Here is a 5,314-nt window from a genome sequence, read left to right as displayed (position 1 = left end):
TTCGGGACACTTATCTTCTGCTTAAAGTAAGAAACTATTCCTAGAGAACTAAGATTTCTATTTTTAGATACTTTATAAAACTTTAGTTGCCCGCTGGGATGTTCACAAATATTTTATTATGTGATGAGATGGTCTCGAACTTCCTTTCTGTATAGCTATATTAAGAGCCATTTCATGTGTATTTTTCAAATACCAAATTAGCAATAATGCATACAAATGCGTGTTTACTTTTGCATTTAATTCATAGCTTAAGTGCATACAATATATATGACTGCAATTTTTCAGTATATTTGAAAATTTCAAAATGCATTTATGTATTTTGGGGTGGTAAGGTATACACTATACTCTATAGTATGTTGTACTATGTTATACTATGCATAGATTAGTAAATATGTCCATAGTTAGCGTGGAGTGGGTGTCATGTATTCCTATAGGTTCTGAATCGATCCCCCTATTCCTGACCCTATTCTGGTTAAACTAACTATCAAGTTAACTAACAGTCAGCCCATGAGGCAAGAACAGCCCCCATGATGCAGATACCGTTATCTGACGCAGTCACACTACGGCACAGGAACGTGTTATCTGATTAGGTCATAACGCTTGAGATCTAATTAGACAAGCGACATTCCTCCAGCCCCTGATAAGGCATACGACGTTCTCATAACAAATCAAACCTATGACAACCTGGAAAATCCGTGCGGCCATTGTTTTGATTTCACAGAGAACTTTAGTAAAGAATGTGCTAACGAGCAAGTCGTATGACATCTTTATTGACGTATCTATGTCCATCCTTACGTCAATCTCGGCACCTTTAAGGTATAAATATTGCCGATCTTGCCCTATGCAAACACACGCGTGGTGACAAGACGGAGCAGCCATACTTGCCGAAGCCGAGAGCAGAAGCAGACCCCGCTGGCAGCAGCCCCGCCTTCCTGACGCGCTGAGAGACGCGCTGCTATCTCAAGCCGAGAGACCCAGCGCCGGCGTTTCTGGGCAGCCCTCGCAGGCAGCCTGGAATATCGAGAGCAGAGAAAGAGATACCATTCCTCATTCATCCTAACTTCCAGGTACAGAACTGAATAACCCCTCACAGAGAATTCTTTAGTTATTCACTTGGCAAAAACAAACTTAACTTAAACTGTAACTTTCTATTCCCGCCCACGCATTAGACTTAGGTCAGGTACACGGGGTAGGCGTATTTAGAAACACCAGTTGAGTACGTTTAGTCAAATGTATATGTGTATGTAAATATATTTTAATCATTTTAAACATCATATGGCTCAGAAACCATATCAATGTTTTTACAGTATTATTTTATACTATTGCTTTTAATGTATGCACTTTACTTAACTATAAGTATTGCAATAATATCGATCCATTTCTCATGTATGAGAAAAGAGACTGATCAATAAATAACACCTTTTTATTGAACACGCCCGTCTCTTCCTTTTCTCTACAATCTGATGAGACTAAGAATGCACGTACTGACTGAGTAAAATAATTGCCTTGTGCTCACACGACTCTCGAGATTGACTCTTGATTAGGGGAGAGCAAAGTTGTCATGTTCTATGGTTGTCAGAAACTAAATCCCTTCTTGTCTAATCAGGGAAGTTAATTCCTCCTTGAACATTCGAGAAAGTTTCTAGCGAACTCTGAGCTACGCTGGCAAACCCAAAAATTAAGTCTAGTATCGACAGTAGTAGACCTAGTTAACGTCTGGTCTAGGCCTTTACTGCTGTAGGTATTATTCCAATGCGCAGAGCCTATTGGGAAAATAGGAGCTACACTACAGCTGCTGGCCAGCCGGCGCAGCCTCGCATAGTACATGTCCACTGATTCAGCCTCAGTTTGCCACGCCCGCTTAAACTTGAACTTCTCATAGTCTGTGTTGACCTGGGGGTCAAAGTGGGTATTCAGCGCGGCCACCGCCGCGTCATAGTCATCGTCCGCACCGGTGTTCGGGAGAGACTCGAAAAGGTCGTAGATTTCTGGGCCTCCATACAGGATCAAAAGTGATCTTTTCACGGTGTTATCAGTTTCTCTGGTGCCTCTAAAGTAGAGGTTCAAACGCCCCAGCCACGCCTTCCATCGCGGCGCCGCAGTTGCTGGGTCTGCAGTCTCGCTGAATGGCGGAAGCGGGGCCACTCCAGTATGGGCATGGCTGACGATGTGAGTGTCTGCTCCGCGCCGTGGAGGTGGGCGTGGCGTAGCGGCATGTGCGGCCGTCCACATGGGCGCACCCCCTGTGGCGGCGTCGTTCATGATGATGACCCCTCCCTTGGATCACACCCCACCTGCGCGGGCCGCGCAGCGTGGAACGGAGTTAGGATGGTGAGCACGTGACCGTCTAGCTTCCTGACACGGGGCTCCCACGGGAGGCAGAAGATGATTTGGCCAGTGCTTGTTTATCACAGTACTTGCACTTCCCGGTGCAGCAACACACTCCCCCCCCAGGGCCTGAGCAGGCTGTGTCTGTGGTGCGGGGAGCAGGCAGCAGTGAGATCAGCACGTGTCTGGATTATTGCCCTTGCCAGTGCTTGATTAGAACTCCTTTCCAATGCAGACTCAGGGCCAGAGCAAGCTGTGACCACAGAGCGGAGGGCAGGTGCAGGCGTAGGAGGCGCCGGTGGACAGGGCCTCGGGGCTGACGTGCAGCGTCTCCCCTCTTCGCCACACCCCCTCTGGGGCAGCACACCACAGGAAGCGCGCTAGCGCTGTGCGCGCAGCGGGGCGAGCCCCCAGGCACCAGCACACACAGCGCGGGGGGGGGGGGGCGCCGGCAAGGACGCGGGGGTGAACCACTCACCGGACGGCTCCCGCCAGCTGAACACGCTCCGACCTCGGAGGCGCGTGGGCGGGGAGCCGACTTGAGTAGATGCAGCAGGCCGGCGGACGAGCTCCGCGGCCATGAGGGAACCAGGCAGAAACGGCCGGCAAACAACAGCAGGCAACGGAGCGGGGAGCACCAGCAGATGGCCAGGCACGCGCGGGGGCAGAACCGGCCTCGTCGCCAGTGTTGTGCGCGAGGTCCGGGCCTCGCGCAGAAGGTAAATTACTGTAAGGATGATGACACGCACACAGGATGAAGGGTATGCCGGAAAGACCCCGAGCGGTCTTCCGCGCTTTTAATATATCCCTCGGGGCGTGCCCGTCCCGAGGGTGAAGGCGTGCGTGTAAGTGTATGGCTACAGTGTTGGTGAGAGGCCGGGTGGCTCTCTACAGGTAGGTGTTTCTGTTGGTCCCTTTGAGCAACAAGCGGCGATTAGCGCTAATGTGAATGCACTCGGAAGGGAGCTCTCGTGCCTTTGGAGAATGTTTTGCGTTACATTTAGACAGCTCGTTCCAGGCTTCCTCCCTGATTGCTAGCCGTGTGTTTTTTTAAGAATCAACTGTCTAGACTAGAGCACTGTCTCACCTCGATTTAAAGATTTGCCATATCCGCTTTCTGCAGAACAGAAGCTCCTTGGTAAGTCTCCCATGTCCTCTTCACTCTACTCCAACATTTGTGAGACGGGGACTTTGTTCATTTATATATTAATTTTTCTTCATCCATTTATCTCTTTGCTGTAGAATCAGCGTGAATCCGGAGATTCCTTGGGCAGTGAAACTCGTTATAGGCGTTTTCTTCTCACGAATAGCGACCTTCCATTAAGTTTGAAGGATCTCCATCACACCGCATATCCCTTTTCACGGGTGTGAGGTAAATATCGAGTTAGCTAGTTAAAAAGGAAAACAATGTCCCGCTGAAATTTGACCGTCTGTGTAGCACATAGGAATCCTGCCGAATTCCAACTTTCTGTGTAGTGCATTTACTTTAACCTAGTGAATGCTGAGAATATATATATGTGTGTGAATGAGTCTGTTGTTTAATCTGTCTGTGTGTAACACATGGGATTCCTGACGAAATGTAACCTTCTGTGTAGTGCATTTACTCTATCCCGGTGAATGCTGAGAACATATATGTGTGTGAATGAGTCTGTTGTTTAATGCCTAGGGATTCCTGCTCTCGTCAGCCGTTGCTGGCTAAGATTAATCTAATTTGAGGTTACTCATAGTTGTGCGCAATTGTTGAGCTCACTATATATGCTATGAAATTACATGTAGCAACCTAAAAGATATCAATAATAATAATTTATGAATGTTGTTTCTCTACTAGTGCTTGAAATAGTTATACGCACTTAGGGATTGCAATTCTCTAAAAATGTGAATTTTGATAAAAAAACTTTGTGATTTCATAACTATAAAATGATGTTTTTTTGTCTATCACAGATTGGCCGCCTTTTGATATTGTCTGCCCCCCCATTTCCCATCGTGTATGTGCCCTGATGAAGTTGCGGCCGTAGATTGGGCCCGGCACCGAAACGCGCGTTGGCGCTTTTATTTTCCGTCCTGATATTATCATCTTGGGTCTCTGGCGCACTGCTGAGAAGACACTACAGGACATCTTCAGTGTATAACTTTGGGATTTGTATTGATGATGTTGTACTACTTGTTATGAGTTGAATGTGATGAATGGTTTGTAAGAGTATATGTTAGATGAGTGATTCTGTTGTGCTTGAATGAAAAACTTTAGGGTGATGTGGGGCTGTTTTTATGATTGAACTCTTGTCTTGTGAAGTGTTATTTTATGATGCTATTGTGAAAAAGAAAAAAGTGTATTTTGAAAAATAAAATAAAAATTTGTATCTTCTTATCTCTTGTTTTGTTAATGATGTGGTGCGGCATTGAAATGTAGTGAGCTCAAAACTGCGTAACTAAAATTCCTGGACTCCTTATGAGCCATTAACTGAAGTATATAGGGCAGCCTTTCCTTTGATTGTAATTGGTTCCTTTCCCCTGCTGGTCTGCCCTGCATTGTTCCCAGGGGGGCCCTATTTGTATTGGTTGCAATAGGATGACACCAGAAACAGCAGGGCTCAGGAACAGAATGAAATGTATTTGTAGTTACCAATGTTTGTTGTACAACCAGGCTCCTTCTGCCTCAAGTGACTACCGTGGGGCCTTTATATACAGTACAGAATGCAGCATAAACACAACCAAAGAGGGCACAGTGTCACATATGGGCTAACATAGAATTGCACTACAAGTAATATGAACAGAAGGTCCAGTGCCAAATATGGGTAACCATAGAAATGCAACATAAGCATAAAAAACAGAAATAGGTTTACCATGTTGGACGCTAATGGAATCCTTGAGTGAGGAATGCCCTTTGTCAACTAATTTTAGAGGGAGACAGGAAAGGCCTGGTATGATAGAGAAAAAGGAGCAAAGACCGATAAGTGTCTGTACAACTTTTGTCAAGGACATAGTGGGA

General features: G+C 46.2%; 1 long non-coding RNA gene across 1 annotated transcript; it reads left to right on the top strand.

Annotated features, from left to right (window-relative positions):
• Positions 1-2,833: 2,833 nt before the first annotated feature.
• LOC144774506 (uncharacterized) lies at positions 2,834-4,628 on the top strand. The gene is made up of 3 exons (XR_013600311.1): positions 2,834-3,047; positions 3,571-3,700; positions 4,270-4,628. It is a non-coding gene; the product is annotated as an uncharacterized LOC144774506 (long non-coding RNA).
• The last annotated feature ends 686 nt before the right edge of the window (positions 4,629-5,314 follow it).

The sequence above is a fragment of the Lissotriton helveticus genome, chromosome 1_1, assembly GCF_964261635.1.
Source record: "Lissotriton helveticus chromosome 1_1, aLisHel1.1, whole genome shotgun sequence".
NCBI classification, from domain to species: Eukaryota; Metazoa; Chordata; class Amphibia; order Caudata; family Salamandridae; genus Lissotriton; species Lissotriton helveticus.
This window is presented reverse-complemented; position numbering and strand designations above follow the sequence as displayed.